The following is a 19,631-nucleotide window of genomic DNA, read 5'->3' as shown; positions in this document are numbered from 1 at the left end:
ATATATATATATATATATATATATATATATATATAGCAAGGCGGGCCACCTAGTGATGTCACTAACCTGTGCATGCTGGGTTGTGACGTCGCAAGAGGGGCGGCACCACTTAAGGCACTAATACTTTTCGAGGGTTGTGTGGGATCCCTGATGTACAGAAAGACAGGACTTCAGTGAGGAACAATTCCCTCACTCAGGGCAGGAAAGTGGCTTCTCCCCCGTGTGCAATCTCTGATGTCTGTAAAGATGGGAATTCACTGAAAAACATTTCCCGCACTCAGGACAGGTATACGGCTTCTCCCCCGTGTGAGATCTCTGATGCATGGAAAGATTGGACTTATGTGAAAAACATTTCCCACACTCAGGACAGGAATATGGCTTCTCCCCCGTGTGAGATCTCTGATGTATGGAAAGATTGGACTTCCGTGAAAAACATTTCCCACACTCAGGACAGGAATGCGGCTTCTCCCCCGTGTGAGATCTCTGATGTGTGTAAAGACTGGACATCTGTGAAAAACATTTCCCGCACTCAGGACAAGGATACAGCTTTTCACCTGTGTGAGATCTCTGATGTGTGTAAAGACTGGACTTCTGTGAAAAACATTTCCTGCACTCGGGACAAGGATAAGGCTTCTCTCCTGTATGAGACCTTTTATGCATATTAAGAGAAGATTCAGAATGGAAACATTTCCCGCACTCAGAACAGGAATATGGTATCTCCCCTGTGTGAGATCTCTGATGTCTGTAAAGAGCGGAGTTGTCTGAAAAACATTTCCCGCACTCAGGACAGGAATACGGCTTTTCCCCCGTGTGAGATCTCTGGTGTGTGTAAAGACTGGACTTCTGTGAAAAACATTTCCCGCACTCAGAACAAGGATACAGCTTTTCCCCCGTGTGAGATCTCTGATGTATGTAAAGACTGGACTTATGTGAAAAACATTTCTCACACTCAGGACAAGGATATGGCTTCTCTCCTGTGTGAGACCTTTTATGCATATTAAGATAAGATTCAGAATGGAAACATTTCCCGCACTCAGAACAGGAATGCGGCATTTCCACTGTGTGAGATCTCTGATGTCTATAAAGAGCGGACTTGTCTGAAAAACATTTCCCGCACTCAGGGCAGGAATACGGCTTTTCCCCCGTGTGCAATCTCTGATGTGTGTAGAGATGGCACTTCATTGAAAAACATTTCCCGCACTCAGGACAGGAATACGGCTTCTCCCCTGTGTGAGATCTCTGATGTCTGAAAAGATGGGACTTTTCTGAAAAACATTTCTGGCACTCAGGACAGGAATACGGCTTCTCCCCTGTGTGAGATCTTTTATGCACAATAAGTTCAGATTTATAACGGAAACACTTCCCGCACTCAGTACAGGAATATGGCTTTTCCCCTGTGTGAGATCTCTGATGTTTGTAAAGATTGGACTTCTGTGAAAAACATTTCCCACACTCAGGACAGGAATACGGCTTCTCCCCTGTGTGAGATCTTTTATGCACAATAAGTTCAGATTTATAACGGAAACCCCTCCCGCACTCAGTACAGGAAAAGCTCTTCTCTGTTGGAAGGACGGCACCGTCCCTCACAGTCTGAGGTTCCTCAGGATAAGAGGAATACGATGGTCCATCTACAATGTGTGGTGCTGGATGGACATTTGAGGTAGTCGGGTTTTCTCCTGGACTATACTGTGTGATGTCCTCATCTTCTACTTTACAGTCTGGAGACAAAGTGAGACAATCCTCTGAGGTTTTCCTCATCTCCCGTCCATCTACTAAAATAGAAATAAAAAGATTATTACTAGACATGAGCAGATTGGTTCCCCTAAACCAGGACTCCACCCACATCAGGCAGCTTTGTCTCTGAGGATCTTACAATTCCACCCTCAAGGTAACTAGTAAATGGGTCCTCTGATCTCCTACCAGTTCATTTCTTTATTCATGGACCTTAGTCAGAGAGTGAGGAAACAACAAGAACTGTCTTTTATAGGAGTGACAGTGATGAGGGGATTATAGGACGAGTGTCCCCACCCCCCTCTATCACTCATTGCCATCTTTCCAACACAAGAAGTCCCGCACTTCCTTATTTAGTCCATGATTTAGTCATGAATAACAGCGGGGCTGAGCCTCACCAGAGGTCAGAGAGTGGGGGGGGGAGAACAATGTCTAAGTGTTTTAAATTAGCCTTGCTGGTCTTTTTTGCATGTGTGCGCTGTAATATTTTGTTCTGTTGTATGGTCTTATGGCTGCACCATCTTTAATGCATCTTTTAGGGTGTGCCCCCCAAATATCTTGCTTGTCTATTGTATGGATTCTGACCAAATCCTTTTGGGATAGGAGCACCCCACTCCCTCATTGAGTACCTCTCATTAGTGTCCACCTGTGTCTTGGGTGGAGACCTCAAGTTCTCCCATATAGAGGAGTGTATTTCTCCCATGGTTCAGAGAAGCAGGATCTCCCAATCTATGGATAGTGTAGGACCCACTAATCATGGGGTACTTTGTCGCAGTTATGCCCTGTACACACGGTCGGACTTTGTTTGAACATTCCGACAACAAAATCCTAGGATTTTTTCCGACGGATGTTGGCTCAAACTTGTCTTGCATACACACGGTCACACAAAGTTGTCGGAAAATCCAATCATTCTGAACGCGGTGATGTAAAACACGTACGTCATGACTATATTTAATCTGAGCATACGTGGCACTTTGTCCGTCGGATTTGTGTACACACGATCGGAATTTCCGACAACTGATTTTGTTTTTTGGAAAATTTTATATCCTGCTCTCAAACTTTGTGTGTCAGAAAATCCGATGGAAAATGTCCGATGGAGCCCACACATGGTCGGAATTTCCGACAACACGCTCCGATCGGACATTTTCCATCGGAAAATCCGACTGTGTGTACGGGGCATAAGTGGGCTTAGCACCATATAGCAATATGGTGTGACCAAATCCCCATATTTTTTGATAATGTTTTTTGAATATGTCTAGGTGTTTTAAATTAGCCTTGCTGGAGGTAAATGTCTTTTCGCATGTGTGCGCTGTAATATTTTGTTCGATTGTAGGGATCAGACACGCTTGATTAACACAGTAATCAGCTGCGATATTCCACTCTGTCGGCTCCAATGTTAAAACTCTCCTCCCGCTGTTACAATTGATCCACCAGAGAACAAGGAATGATTTCCTGTAAGAAGGATCGACTGGACTCCGTTCTCAGTCGATGCTTCTTACAGGGAAACGCGTCGGGTGGAGAGACTTTCTGTGACATCATCACGCACCAGCCTGCAGTTTGAAAATCCGCGGCTGTGTTTGTATGGATTTCTTTGTTTGGTCCTGTGCAATACTTGGAATAAAATAACCATTTCTATTGCACTCTTCTTTGAATTTTCACATATGCTGGACAGGAATATAGCAGATCGATTGTAAGCTTTGGAAATTGCTTGAAAATCATTCCTTGTTCTCTGGTGGGTCAATTGTAACAGCGGGAGGAGAGTTTTAACATCTGGGCTCCATCTTGTCTGGTAAGAGGCCAATTGTTTTCCTTGTCAAAAGAAGTTTATTGAGTATACAATGTTATAAAGATACATAAAGTAAGTTTACAAGGATCTATAAAGTAAGCTCATTGTTTTACAGTAGGGTTTATATAGGTAAATATCATGAAATTTCAAATATTAAACATTGGGTTCACGTAAACCTAAATTAAAGATATATATATAATTTCCTTAGTTACTTTTGTAGGTAATTAAATGATTTATACCTACTATACATATTGTTTACAAGTAGAGTGTATATAGGTCAAATAAATTCTGATAATGAGCTTTAATCGTAAGGTGGAGAAAAGGAAAGAGAAAGAAGAAAAAGGGTTGAAAGGTAGAGGTATGGTCCACAAGGTTGTCCCGCTAGTCAGTTTATTATTCTTTTTAGTTCTCTTTGAAGCCTTAGAATGGGTGTCTCTGTAAGTCATTTAATCTGTTACCATGGCAACAGGACAGAGTCATTGAAGTTTGACAGGAACTGTTGTTTTATCCAAGGATGCCAAAGTTTTTCAAATTTTGGAATTTGATTTTGATCGATGGCTACCATCTTAGCATGGGACATTGTATTATTCATTCTGTGAATTGTTTCTGCTAGTACCAATGTAGGAGATTTCCATGCCTTGGCCACTGTTTGTTTTGCAGCCGTTATTAGTTGGATCATTAGTTTGAATTGAGAGAGTGTTAACCATTCCGGTTTTAGATTAAGTAAAGTTAAATATGGATCTGGTTGTATTATTTTTTAAAATATTTTAGATGCAATCACGAAGACTTCCTTCCAGAAGGTTTGGATTACTGGGCACGTCCACCATATGTGTAAATATGTGCCTATTTCTGGGCATCCTCGAAAACAAAGAGCTGAGGTATTAGGTGAATATTTTGCCACTCTAGCGGGTACAAGGTACCAGCGAGTTAGGACTTTATAATTTGTCTCCAGTGCTAAGATGTTGGGTGAAGATGACTTAGATGTGAGCCATATGTTAGACCAGTCCGTGTCTTCTAAAGTTCGTCCCAGGTCCTCCTCCCACCTCTGAACGTAAGAGGGTCTATTAAGATTTGCTACTCCATATAATTGATTATAAAGTGATGAAATTGTACCTTTAGCAAATGGATCTTTTGTACAGATTGATTCAAAAATGGATAATTGGGATAATGGTGTATCCCCCTTTAGGAATGGTGTATAGAAATTTTTGATTTGGAGATATCTAAATATCTCAGAGTTTGGTAGATCATATTTTTCTCTAAGCGATGGGAATGAAAGGAATGATTTAGATGCTATGAAGTCATTTAGTGTCTGAATGCCTGATGTTGTCCAAGCTTTAAAAGAATTTGGGTAGATCCATGCCGGATAAAAGGCCGGATTTCTGATAAAAGAAAGGAGAGGATTGTGTGGAGATTGTAACTGATATTTGGTTTTTAGTTTATCCCAGAGAGATAAGAAGTGTTTAGTTATGGGATTATGAATTTTAAAGCGGTCTTTAGGATCAAGCCATAATAAATTTGATATTAATAGAGGGTCATTTTCTGAAGCCTCTATAAACACCCATAATGGGATTTCCTGTTTTGCATGGTATTTGGACAGACTGGCCAAATGTGCTGCTCTGTAGTAGTTAGTAAAATTAGGGTATCCCAGGCCTCCTTTATTTTTGGGAAGATGTAGTGTGTGTATAGGTATACGTGGTTTAGAAGAGCCCCATATAAACGAAGTTGCTCTTTTTTGTACTATTCTCAAAAAATAGGAAGGAATTGGAATAGGGAGGACTCTGAATAGATAAAGCAATTTGGGTAGAATAGTCATTTTGATTGCATTAATCTTCCCTATCCAGGATAAAGGAAGTTGCGACCATTGTTTTATTAGATTTGTGATCTGTCTTAATACAGGAGGATAATTGGTTGAGAATAAGTCAGAATGAGATGCTGTTAAATGAATTCCAAGATATGGGATTGATTTTTCTGCCCATGTGAATGGGAGTGCAGCCCTAGCCGGGATCAATTCCATGTTTGTGAGTGAAATATTAAGCACTAGGCATTTCTTAGGATTAATCATAAGGCCGGATAGGGCTGCAAATCCATCAAGAGCTGGTATTAAGTTAGGACCAGAGACCTGTGGTGATGATAGAAAAAGTAATATATCGTCTGCAAATATACATAATTTGTGTGTAATACCTCCTACTTCAATGCCAGTTATAGTTTGGTTTGCTCTGATGTATTGGGCCATGGGTTCGAGTATAAGTATGTCGGGTACCTCTTTTGATATTAAAGGCTTCAGATTTGTATCCAGCATATTTTATATAGGCTTTGGGTTTATTATATAATGTTTTGATCCATGTTAAAAAGTGGGGTCCAAAACCCCATTTTTGTAATGAATATTGCATATATTGCCAGGATACTGTGTCAAATGCCCTCTTAATATCGAGAGATAGAAAACATAAAGGGATTTTCTGTTTTTTAGCAATATGTGCCAATAACACTGCCCTGCGTATATTATCGCCTGCCTGTCTATTTGGCATGAAGCCTACTTGATCTCTATGTATTAATTTTCCTATAGTGCTATTGAGGCGTTTTGCTATTATTTTTGCTAATAATTTAATATCGAGGTTTAACAGAGAGATAGGCCGATAATTCACACAGGAAGTATCATCAGAAAGGGGTTTTGGGATCATACAAACAATTGCCATTAGTGTTTCTTGCCGAAAAGAATGTCCATCTAGAAGTTTGTTAAAAGTTTCAGTGAGAATGGGAGAGAGTATTTCTGAGAATGTTTTATAGTATAAAGCCGAGTAGCCGTCTGGGCCTGGTCTTTTGTTAAGTTTTAGGTCTTTTATGGCGTTAGCAACTTCATTTATAGTTATAGGCTCATCCAAACTGCTTTTTTGATTCTGAGATAACTCAGGTAAGGTTATTTTTGAGAAGAAGGATTCAGCCTCTGTAGGATTAAATTCATTGTTTGTCTTGTATAAAGTTGCGAGATGTGAGTGAAATTTATGGACTATTTTAACTGGATTACAAGTGTAAAAATTTTTTGATAATTTCAAACGTATTGGTTTGAAAGATTTGTTAGTTGAATTTAATGCCCGAGCCAAATATGTACCTGGTTTGTTTGTATTCATGTAGAAATTGTGTTTGGAGCGTTTGAGGGATTTATCAACTGACTCAGTGAGAAATAGATCGTATTCCAATCTAGATTTTTCCAGATGAGATTTTGTACTCTGAGATGGATTATCTTGAAATGATATGTAGGCTGCATTAAAATTGAGTTCTAGTTTTCTTGCTAGATTTTTGCGTTCTCGTTTAAATAGTGCCATTTGTCTTTGTATTGTACCACGCAAGACAGGCTTATGAGCTTCCCACAGTGTGATTGGGGAGATGTCTGTTGTATTATTAATTGATATGTATTCCTTTAAAGCTTGTTCAATGGCCATCTGATGTAGTGGGTGTTTGAGCATTATGTCCGGTAAGTACCACGTTGGGTCATGCGCTTTTGGTATGGCTGAGGCTATAGTAGTGTATACTGCATTATGGTCAGACCACAGAATCGGAATTATATCTGATGCAATAATTTCTGGTATCATTCCTATTGTTAGAAAAATATGATCTATTCTGGTGAAGGTTTGATGAGGGTGCGAGAAATAAGTGGATTTCTTTTTCATTGGGTTACTTTCTCTCCATGAATCTACCAGATTGTATTTGGAAAGAAGTTGAGAAAAAGGTAATCTAGAGGTTATTTTGGATGGTGTAAAAGGTGATTTATCTAGAAATGGGAGGAGGACCTGGTTCGAATCCCCACACATTATTACTGTTCCTATTTTGTGTGTATTAATCACTTGTAATATATGTGAGAGGAATGGTGTAGGTTGTTTGTTAGGAGCGTAGTAGGAAATCACCGTGATTGCTGTATCCATTATATAACTCATGAGTATCAGGTATCTACCTTCTGGGTCTTTAATTTCTGATGATAAGGTGAATGGTGTGGATCGGTGAAATGCAATTAGAGTTCCCCTTTGCTTGGTACAGGCAGAAGCCGTGTAAATTTGTTGATAAAAAGGAGAAATATATTTTGGAGTAGAATCTTTGGTGAAGTGTGTTTCTTGGAGGCATACTATGTGAGCCTTCTTGTTATGGAAAGTACGGAAGGCTTTGGTCCTTTTTTGAGGGACATTTATTCACTGAACATTCAGGGAAAGTATATTCAGTGGTGCCATGGCAATAGATCAAATAGTTTTGACTTACTTTTTGTTATGCAGAGCTGACTGCGCAGATCAACCTGTGTGGACTGAAGAGATGAATAGATAGAAAAGAAACCAGTGAATTCTGGAGTAAAGAGTAAACAAAAAACATGTGAGATTAGATGATACATTGTATAAATTATTTTTTGCAAGTAATCACAATTTACCCGTGAAAGAGAATAAATATCTCTCTCAGGGGAATAAGTTCCTTCGTCACACTCCCACATAATATGGTTGGGAGAATGAGGAGGGCTAATGGGGGTACACGGATCTTCCGCTTACAGGAGAGAAGTGCTATGTCAAAAGACATCAAAATGATGTTTCATTAATTGGAGTGCAGAATATAGTTTTTGTTGAAATTATTTATTCCAGGGTGGTTGTATATGGTTAGTCTTGCCCTAGGCTAAATAATTCAGTTAGAAAGGTACTGTTAATAACTTTGGTATTGATGAAGATAGTTTGAATTATTTTGGGATTTTAACCCTTTTAGAGTAAACAATTACATATTTTATTCATATGCAACTGTTTAGATATGTTAACTCATAAAATTGAGGTTGTATTGCTTCAGATTAGAATAAACAAAAACATAATTCTAGGAACTAGTTAGGTAATAATATATTTGTTTTAAGAAAAGAAAGAAAAAGCTTCCATTACTTCTGGATTATTGAACATATTTGTCCTAAAAAGTAATAAATCTATTGTTATTACCTGATAATATATAACTGAACAAGAATTTCCTTATTTCACTTATATATTCTAAGGCTATATGAATCAGAAGTAATAAGAAATATAACTGGAATGTAACATGATCCCACACAGTGTGTGACTATCAGAATGCAGTTACATTCAGTTATAAATATAGGTTTTTTATAGAGAACCATCTCTTAGTATAATAAATGAAGAGATATCAGGAATTAGGATGTCAGTCCATTGAATCTTCTTGGTCCATGGATGATGTGGCATAACGGCCTCTTTTGTGAGAATGATGATTTCCATTTTGTTCTGAAATTTTCTGGGTGCTGCCTGAAGGTGAAGATGATGCCATTCTTCTGCGTGTGGGAGTGTTGCTGCTTGTGGGTTCTGTCAGATTTAATTTTAAAAGGGTTTGTTGTAGTTCATCTGCTGATCTGCTTCTGTAAATTGTACCTTGGTAGTTAAATCTGACTGAAAAGGGGAAGCCCCATTGATACATAATGTTGTGGCGTTGCAGTTCCATTAGTTGGGGTTTCATGGATCGTCTTTTAGTAATAGTAAGTTGGGATAGGTCAGCAAAAATTTGATAATTGTGTCCTTGAAAATTAAGTTCCTTTTTTTCTCTTGCAGCAATTAGTATTTGTTCTTTCGTTCTGTAATAATGAAATTTTGTGATTATATCACGTGGGGGTCCATCTTTCTTTTTGGCTGTGAGGGCTCTGTGTACTCTGTCCAGTTCTAAACGTTCAATAGGGATATCTGGCTTTAGTTCTTGTAATAGAGCAGTAATAGTAGATTGCAGGTCTGTCACAGTTTCAGGTATTCCCCTTATGCGCAAGTTTGAACGTCTGGTTCTATTTTCGTAATCTTCGAGCTTAGTTTGAAGTATTAAATTCTCTTTTTTTAATTGTTCCAATTCTGTTATATTTTCTTGGGTTGTAATTTTAATTTCATCCATTTTTATTTCTAAGGCTGCGGTGCGGTTTCCCAGCTCTCTTATTTCTTTGGTTAGGCTTTTTGTTATTTGGTCTGAGGTTTGTTTTAAAGCCTTATGAAGCATCTTTTCAAATTGTAATAATATTACTGGGGATACTGAGGAGGCTTGTGGAGAAGTTTGTGAGAGGATTTGTTCTGTATCTGACTCAAATGGAGAATCTTGCTGTGAGGCCAATTGTTTTAATCTTTCTCTGTTGGGATGTAAAAGAGCCTACCACTGAATATAGTGGATATCCATGCATTGCACTGGAATTATACATGGACATTCACCATATTTACATTTATGTTTATTCATTTTTTTTTGGACTTTAAAATTAAGATTTTTTCATCAATTATTTTTTTCAATTATTTTTTCACTGGTTGCTTTTTTGTTTATCACCTCTTCTGGTTTTCACAGTGATCTGGAAGTTTATAGGGTTTAGGATTGCACAATTCCTTTAAATATACATAAACAGTGCAAGTAACCCTGGGAGAATTGTTCTGTCAGAGATCTTACTAGACATGGGCATAGGGAAGGAAATCCAAAGTACATACCCCAGGTGCCTTAGTTCTAGTGACATCTATGGTGAAAATGAACATTTTGCTACCAGCTGAACCCCAGAATCTCCATAAATCCAGTCTAGATACATAAATTGTGTCTGCAGAACAGAGAAGGAAGATTATCCGAGAGAAATACAGGACGGGGAACACAGCTCAGGAAAGTGATCAGGGGATTACAGGCTGATATCACCCAGTCCCCGCCCTACTCTGGACCAATCAGTGAGCAGTATGGGTGGAGGAATGTATTTAGTGTTAATGACCCACCTGTGCTGATCTCTGTAGGAGTGTCCTCCTTTATAAATGTCCCCGTTATTCCATCCTCCTCCATAGACTGCTGATCATCCCTCACATACCTCTCTTCTTCTTCTGATTTAACCTCAAATTCTATATCGATTGGATCTCCACTCTAAATCAAGAAAATGAGAGAGAATATCATCTGTAAGATATAAGCTTTAATTTTGTGACACTACATAAAAATCTAAACATTGTCTCAATGAGTCTGTGTTTTATAAGCTCCGTCCCACCAACCTTGTAACAGTGAGGGATGGTGTGATCTTCCTGTGTGGAATACAGAGAATACAGAGGACGGGGACATCTCTCTGGTGGGTTCCTGGTATTAGGTGGCTCCATCATATCCTTGTGTCCATCTGAAAACTCCTCCATCACTCCATACTCCTCATCCTCCTCTTTATACTCTTCTTTAACATCAATATTATCATCCAAGAGGTTTCCACTCTGAAAGATGTAAAAAAAACATTCTAACTAGAGATAGGCCGAACACCCCCCCCTGCCTGGTTTGCACCAGAACTCCCAAACAGAGAAAAAGTTCTGACACAAATGGTGAACCCTATTAGTCTATGGCAGGGCTCGACAAACCCCGGGCGCCAGGTCGCATTTGCGACTAGAATTAGCGACCTGGCGCCTGGGGCGGCACAGCTGGGGTATCCTGTGTCCGTTCGACACCCCCACCCCCGGCGCGATCGCGTTGGGCCGCGCGGGTAATTGAGGCCGCGGCTTTGCGGCCTACTGCAGTCCTATGGTTCCTTCTGCAATCGGGCACCCTCTGGTGGTGGCCGTTGGTATGACAAGACATCCACCAATGCTAATGGAGCTTCCCCTACCTGTTTTCACTGCCCGCTCATCTCCTTCCCTTTACTTAGAACCCCCAAACATTATATATATTTTTTATTCTAACACCCTAGAGAATAAAATGGCGGTCATTGCAATACTTTCTGTCACACCGTATTTGCGCAGCGGACTTACAAGCGCACTTTTTTGGGAAAAAATACTTTTTTAATTAAAAAATAAGAAAACAGTAAAGTTAGCCCTATTTTTTTATATTGTGAAGGATAATGTTACGCCGAGTAAATTGATTCCCAACATGTCACGCTTCAAAATTTCGTCCGCTCGTGGAATGGCAACAAACTTTCACTCCTAAAAATCTCCATAGGCGACGTTTAAAAAATTCTACAGGTTGCATGTTTTGAGTTACAGAGGAAGTCTAGGGCTAGAATTATTGCTCTCGCTCTAACGATCGTGGTGATACCTCACGTGTGGTTTGAACACCGCTTTCATATGCGGGCGCTACTCACGTTTAAAAAAATTATTTTTTTTTCTTATATATTTTACTTTTTATTTTTACACTGTTTTTTAAAAAAAAATTAAAAATTGTGTCACTTTTATTTCTATTACAAGGGATGGGGCACATTTAAAACATTTTTTTTTTCTTATTTATTTTAACTTTTATTTTTTCACTGTTCTTTTAAAAAAAAAAAAGTCACTTTTATTCCTATTACAAGGAATGTAAAAATCCCTTGTAATAGAAAAAAAAGCATGACAGGACCTCTTAAATATGAGATGTGGGGTCAAAAAGACCTCACATCTCATATTTACACTAAAATGCATAAAAAAAAAAAAAAAAAAAATTGTCATTTGAAAAAAAAATTAATAAAATGTCCCTTTTAAGAGCTATGGGTGGAAGTGACGATTTGACGTCGCTTCTGCCCTGCAATGACTTGGAGATGGGCGGGGGGGGGGGCCATCTTCCTCTCACTCGTCTCCATGTCAGGCCAGGGACAGATCCGGATCGCCTCCGCCGTTACCGACGGCCACAGTAAGCGGTGAAGGGCACCGGAGCGCGGCGGTAGGGGGGCCCTCTCCTGCCGCTGATAAAAGTGATCTCGCTGCGAATCTGCTGCAGAGACCAGCTTTATCTGAAAGAGAACCGCCGGCTCTTGAAGAAGATACCGGGGTTATGGTAACTAGCTGCTACCATAACAACGGTACTTCTCTTCAAAGACAGGACATATATAGTCGTCCTGCGGGAAGGAAGTGGTTAATTAAAATGAATTTATTATTTGTCATCTCCCTGCTTGGCCCCTTTCACACGGGCTGTCTGATCAGGTTCGCCTGTCAGTTTTTCAGGCGGACCTGATTGGATCCTTAGCGGGAATATGGTGGTCTTGTGTCCCTGCATGGCAGGAAATAAAAGCAGTCACATTCGTTCTAGTCGTCTCTGTGTAAATTTAAGATTGGTTAATTTTTATATTGAAAATAAAGCTTTGTCGGTCGTTTAAAAAAAAAAAAAACCTGGCTCCTAACTTTTTTAGCTGGCTCCTAGATTCCAAGCAAATTTGTCAAGCCCTGGTCTATGGGACCTGAACTTGAAAAATCAAAAGTCCCCATTTTAAAGGCTTATATGCAATAATTGGCCATACAAAGGGTATCACACTTCCGGTTCCGGTGCCGCATTGAGTAGCTGCTCCTCTTCTCGGCTCTTGCAGTACGGACCAAATCGGTTTTAAAAAGCAGCTTGAGCCGCCCAAACCACCCACAATCCCCTCCAGGTGACATCCGCCTTTCCATGGATCGGTTTGTGCAGAAAACCGGCTCCCGCACACAAACGGCCCATACGGTGCCACCGGACCAGCTGCAAATCGAGGCCCCGGTCTCGGCCTACTCGGAGCTTCTCACAGACACACAGACGATGGAGGTAAGCGGATGCTCGGCCTCACACACCTCCCTGCTTACCTCCTCTGCACATTCTCAATCTCCCCATGCCTCCTTACCACAAACCTTCTCCCCACATGCCTCCATTCCACAGCATACTGGGGACAACAACATGGAGCGCATAGCGCAGGCTGTGGCAGCTCCCCTGTCCCCTATGATATCTGCCTCAGTGGAAAGGACAGTAAACGCAGGGATGAAGTAAATCAAGGGCCAGCTAGGGGAACACACCACTAGGCTGAATGAATTGGAACACCACTTATCTAGCGTGGAAGAGGAGATGTACCAGGCGCAGGCCAAGGAACAAGCTCAGGACAAGACAAATCAGTATATCATCCAAAAACTGGACGATTTAGAAAATAGGTCCAGGAGGAGCAACCTGCGATTCGTGGGTATCCCAGAATCCCTACAAGCACCAGCTCTATCTGAATTCTACGCCAGGCGCATTCCGGAAGCACTAGGCCTTCCAGGCTCCTGCACAGTGGAGCATGCCCACTAGGGCCGAAACAATTAATCGACAACTAATCGATTATGAAATTAATCGATTACTATTTTCATAATCGATTAATTGGCCAGTAACATAATGGGGTTAAAAAAGCTAAAATTAGCCCTTTATAGTACAAAAAGAGCAATAATCTCTACTGTAAACATTACTTTCACTGTTGCACAGTAAAAAAAACGAAGGGCTAATTTTTTGGACCTGGTTCCCACCCATGTGTTTTTTTGGTGCTGTGTATTTGGAAAGGGTCAAGGACCTTTTTCAATGCAAAACGGTGCTTTTTTGGTTCAATATACTTCAATGGAGAAGCTGCAGAAAAGCATGTAATATTACAGTTCTGTTTGAAAATCTGCAAAACAGTCTAGAACTTTTTTTTCTTTAAATAAAAAAATTTGATCTGAGTCTGATGATATTTACAAGATTCAACCTCTAATAGTATATACAGTATATCTCTTCTGTCTGTTATTCTCAGAGTGGATAAAAGATTTTACTCCCTAACCATAGTTGGTTAGGTTATTTTATATTTACCCCTGCATATAGAGATATTTAGGAATAAATGTCCTTTTTTTTTTTAAACTTTACTAAATTATACACCACACCTTTTTTTTAAGGTTATTAACCGATTAATCGAAACAATCGGCCAACTAATTGATTATGAAAATAATCGTTAGTTGCAGCCATAGTGCCCACCGTATGGGGTCTTACAACACGGAACGCAAAACACCAATAATCGCTAAATATCTGAACTACTCTGACAGAGCCCTTATCCTACAAAAGTTCAGACAAACCCGCTCCCTCCAAATTGATGGAATAAGGGTCCTGATATTTGCTGACTACTCAATTGAGGTTTCTAAGAAACGGAAAGCGTTTCAACAGGTCTGCACAGAACTCTATAAACAGAAAATCGAATTCACACTGGCTTTCCCAGCCACCCTCCGTCTCAAGACCCCAAGTGGTGATCAGCTATCCTTTCAAGACCCCTCTGAAGTGGAAGCCTTCTTGCGGTGTCTGCATCCAGACCCACACCCACACACCCAGTCCAAAGCTGCTCCAGTCAATCGCTCCCTGGACCAAAGGAGCCAGCGAAAAGACTCTCCTAAATGCTTCAGGCCCTCGGCCCCGGACCAGCATCGTCTCATCCCTCGCTGAAAGGGGAGTCGCAGTCCATGTTCTTGGATGACCATTCCCTCAGGGTGGCTCACACTGTACCACCTCAGGGTTTGACTCTGTCTGTTGCCCATGCATTTCTACGAATCTCGATTTTCTCTCTCCTTTTTCTTAGCCCACCAGCTATACCTGCTAAAAAACACCATTTTTTTATGGGTGTTATTATATTCATCAATATGTTCTATGTTACAATGTTAAGCTAACAATAGCCTTCCTTTTATAAATGAATCTAATATGCTTTACAACCCCTCCTGGCCTCGCTGTGCACGGCTTTTCTCATCCTCCCCCTATTTATGACCCGAGGCAGCCTCACAAAAACCCTCTCTCCAGCCATGGGCTCTCTTAGGTAATACCAATAGGGTCCTGTTCTGGGAGTTGACCTACACAGTGACTCCATGCGGAAAAAAGAGAAGTTCACATGTTTGAAAGTTTTGTTTTCTTTTCAGGTTCCCCCCTGACATCTCCTCCCCCTCTCCTTTTGCGCCGGGGCTCATGCAGAACACCAAGCTCCCCTTCACCACATTCTCACCACGAGAATAATATCTTACCTCCTGGCATAGCTATAACCTCACCTTAACACCTACACAGTGACAAATCTGTTACATCAGCTCAAATCCCTCCCACAACCCCCCCCCCCCAATCATTTCCTGGAACGTAAAAGGTCTCAGATCCCCCAACAAGAGAATGAAAATCCTCCAACATCTCAAATGAATCAAGACTGACATAGCCCTACTCCAGGAATCTCACTTACTAACCCCTGATTTTCATTGCATGAAAAAGCTTTGGGTAGGCACAGTGTACAGCCTGCAGGCATTCCAAATGTAATGTCAAAAAACGGAAAAATTTTGTGGCATCTGCCACAAATAAGGAATATAAGATCAGTCAACTTATCACATGTGTGACACTCGGTGTTGTTTACATGCTCCAATGTGGATGTGGCCTCCAATATATTGGGAGGACATCCATGACTCTCCATGTTAGATTGGGAGAACATGTGAACAACATCAAAAATGGGATCAAGTCGCACAATGTTTCTAAGCACTATAGACTGGTTCATGACAAAAATCCTAAATGTCTTCAATTTTGGGGCATTGAGAGGGTTACCAAGCACTGGAGAGGTGGTAACTTCCTGTCACAATTGAGCCGCAGGGAATCTTATTGAATCCATGACACTAAGGTTCTTGCACCTGGAGGCTTGAACATCGAATTTGATGTTAATTGTTTTATTTCTGACCAGTAATATCTGTTTTTTATTTTATTTTTCTATCTTTATTTGCATATTAATTAAATATTTCTGCATTCATTTTAATATGTTTATTGTAAAATAATTTATGATGTTGGCATCCTAGAGGATCAGCAGGGACGCCGGTGGATATGTATTTTAGCTCTAATTTTGTGTTTTTTTTTACTTATTCGCAATGTTCTAGCCATACCAGCAGTCCTTGCGTACTGTTCTTGGTTATTTATTGAACGTAGTGCTTTATGGGGATTCAGTTCTCCTTTTATTTACTTCCTGATTGTCAGTGTTCCGCTGTTCGGTGGTTGTTATGGTGATCGGTACTCATTTACTTCCATTGGCCAGGCGGACCAGCTGACTAGGTCTATAAAGCGGGTGACGAATGGCATGCCATCACCACTGATGAAGTCCCGCCCCTTTGGGATGTAATGCGTACGGATACCACATGACCTTGTTCGTGACGTCACCCGCGTCCCACAACGCTGATCCTCGTGGACATACTCTGTTATCTGATGCCATTCATCGTTAGCACTGGGGTACAGTGCAAGATTTGTGAGTGTATTTTATCTTTTTTTAAATAAATACCATTTTGATCAGAGAGCACTAGATATTGTTGCTTCTATTCCATGTACCGACCTCAGAGTTGATCAGGAATTCTATGTTTAATTATCCATACCGGCACTGCACTTTGTATGCTGTGAGAGCTTGCTGACCCAATTACCCATAAGGGAACTGCTGTTTTGACCTGAATTCACTTGTTGGTGGAGGGTGTCACTTAAAGTCACCGTACATGTATAACTCATCACTCATTTCACTGGATATCTGCTAGTGCTCTTGCAATCAATTTGTTTTATGAAGAACCCTTTAAGGACTTTTTTGACCGTCTTTTGGTGCCATTTTTTTTGTTTTTTTATGAGCTTTGTTCATTTTGTTTGCACTGTACTGCCTTTTTCTATTATCCCCTTTTATGTCAAGCCACCTACCAATACAAGGAAATCCTAGTTTCCCCCCTGGATTGGAACACCACTTCACCCTCTGGCAAGACAAGGGCCTAACAAAATTTTCCTCCTTATGCGATACGGCAACGGGGCGACCACTACCCTTTGCCATCATTGTGGAAACCTTCTCACTACCCCTAGCACATGCCTTCCATTATGGTCAATGCATCAGCTTCTTAAAGGGCGCATGTAAAGAGGACAGCAAAAGATTTCAACCAAACTTTACAGACCAAATGCTCCTGGATGGTTCTATAAAATCTCTGACGTCTACAAACCTGTTCTACAAAAGACCACTCCACCTCTGACATCCTCTTTTCTCGACAACTGGCGAAAAGACTTCCCTGACCCGAACCTTGTGGACAAAATTCTACAAGGCCTCAACACAGTACAAAGATTGACTCGAAATTTGGAGAGAAACACAACTGAAGATCGTCCATCGTGCCCACATATCTTTCTTACCCTCCAAAACAGATCAGAGCAAGGCCTTCTGTCCTCTCTGCCACCAACCGAAGCCGTCTCTGACCCATCGCTTCTGGAATTGCTCCTACATCTCTACCTTCTGGGATCAGGTACTATCCTACATTTTTGTAGTAACCCTACTAAAACTACCTAAGGACCCGCTACTTCTCATCTTTGGTCACTGGGACCCCAAACTGCTGCCATGGTCCCAAATTACAAATACAAGATTCACGGGAATCTCAAACGATAACCCCTCCCACAAAGACTGGTCTTTGATTTGTCTTCTAATCGCATGGAGAACCATTTTGAAAAACTGAACTTTCTCACACTGCCCCAATACCACCCAAATCAAACGAGAGCTCCTACTTCTCCTACTCAAGGACCGACTAAACACCGACTTCAAACAGGAAAAATCTAAAGCCCGCTTTTACCTCAAGTGGCACTCCTTCATGCTCTCAGCACTCTCTCCAGAAGAACTAGCCAATTTTGGCAAATACTCGTTCTCATACTACGGAACCCCCCAAACCCAAGGGAGGCACCCCCCCTCTAAAAGGATAACCCACAACCAGTGGACTTTAGCTCTACCCACCAGTTCCGTCCTTATTATTATCTACCAACTTTGTGAAGAAAACTACCACATAATGCGTCTACTTCAGTCATGGTGCCCCCCCCCCTTCTACACCCTAATCCAACCCCCCCCCAGTTTTGTTTTCTTATGTTCCATCTTGCAATCCTAGGGATTTTCTATAAAAAGATCCATCCAGGTATCTCATCTTAGGAGATAGCTATTGGAATGTTGTGTTCTGTTTATTTTATTCAGCTTTCCCATCCTGGGACGTATGTGTACAACCCCCTAGGTTATTTTATTTTATATACCTAAAATTTCCTCTGTAAAATGTCTTACAAAATGTTGTTTACTATATTTTATGCTTTGTAAATCTCAATAAAAACTTTTTGAAAAAAAAGGTTATGGGGGGCCCTGGGGGACATGTATCAATGCAATTTTTTTTTTAAAAAGATTGTTTTTTCAGGAGCAGTAATTTTAATGATGCTTAACCACTTGCCTACTGGGCACTTATACATATATTTTTTGCACTATAAATAAAAAAAGACTAAAAACTTTGTAAAAAAATGCATTTTTCTTCATTTCTGTTATAAAAGTTTGAAATTTTGTAAGTTTTCTTCATAAATTTGGGCTAGAGTTTATACTGCTACATATCTTTGGTAAAAATAACCCAAATCAGTATATATTATTTGGTCTTTGTGAAAGTTATAGAGTCTACAAGCTATGGTGGCAATCATTGAAAATTGATCACACATGATGGCCTATCTCATTTCTTGGAGACACTAACATACCAGGAAAGCACAAATACCCCCCAAATTACCAATTTTTGGAAAGTAGATAGTCCAAGGTATTAAGGGCACTTTCACACTGAAAGCGGCGGGCGTAGCGGCGCTTTACCGTTGTTTTTGCAGCGGTTTTCGGCCGATAGCAGGTCACTTTTAACCCCACTAGCGGCCGAAAAAGGGTTAAAAGCACCCACAAAGTGGCGCTGCAGCAGCGCTTTCCATTGATTTCAATGGGCAGGGGCGCATTAGGAGCGGTATATACACCGCTCCTAAAGCGCTGCAAAGATGTGGCTTGCAGGACATTTTTTTAGCGCCCTGCCAGCGCACCACTCCAGTGTGAGAGCACTCGGGCTTTCACACTGGATTGAGAAGAGAGGCTCTTTAAGAGCGCTTTGCAGGCGCTATTTTTAGCGCTATAGGGCCAGTAAAGCGCCTCAGTGTGAAAGTAGCCTTAGTAAGAGGCATGGTGAGTTTTTAGCAGTTGTAATTTTTTTCCCCACAATTATTTGCAAAGTGAAGTTTTTTCCCCAAAATTGACATATTAGCAAGTTGTTTCTCACACACAGCATATGCATACTTGCAACTACACCCCGAAATACATTCTACTCCTCCTGAGTATGGTGATACCACATGTGTGAGACTTTTACACAGGCTGGCCACATACAAAGGCCCAACATGCAGGGAGCACCTTCACGCGTTCTAGGGACATAAATCACACATTTAATTTACTGACTATCTATCACACTTTTGAAGTCCCTGGAGCACCAGGACAATGGAATCACAAAATGACCCAATTTTGGAAAGCAAACACCCCAACGTAGTAGTGGTACTGTGATGGCACTGTAGTGGCACTGATGGCACAGTAGGGGCACTCAGTATCATGGGCACTCAGGATCATGCCAACTCATGCTTTTGCAGTGTTTCTCTT

At 40.7% G+C, this 19,631-nt stretch overlaps 1 protein-coding gene and 1 pseudogene across 1 annotated transcript in view; one reads left to right on the top strand and one right to left on the bottom strand.

The window, feature by feature from the left end:
• The window catches only part of LOC141121932 (uncharacterized), a 603,393-nt gene that overhangs the window by 282,348 nt on the left and 301,414 nt on the right, over window positions 1-19,631 (top strand). The gene's annotated exons all lie outside the window — the stretch shown is intronic.
• The window catches only part of LOC141121951 (uncharacterized), a 59,069-nt pseudogene continuing 39,540 nt past the window's right edge, over window positions 103-19,631 (bottom strand).

Source organism: Aquarana catesbeiana, unplaced genomic scaffold, assembly GCF_042186555.1.
Source record: "Aquarana catesbeiana isolate 2022-GZ unplaced genomic scaffold, ASM4218655v1 unanchor235, whole genome shotgun sequence".
NCBI lineage: Eukaryota > Metazoa > Chordata > Amphibia > Anura > Ranidae > Aquarana > Aquarana catesbeiana.
This window is presented reverse-complemented; position numbering and strand designations above follow the sequence as displayed.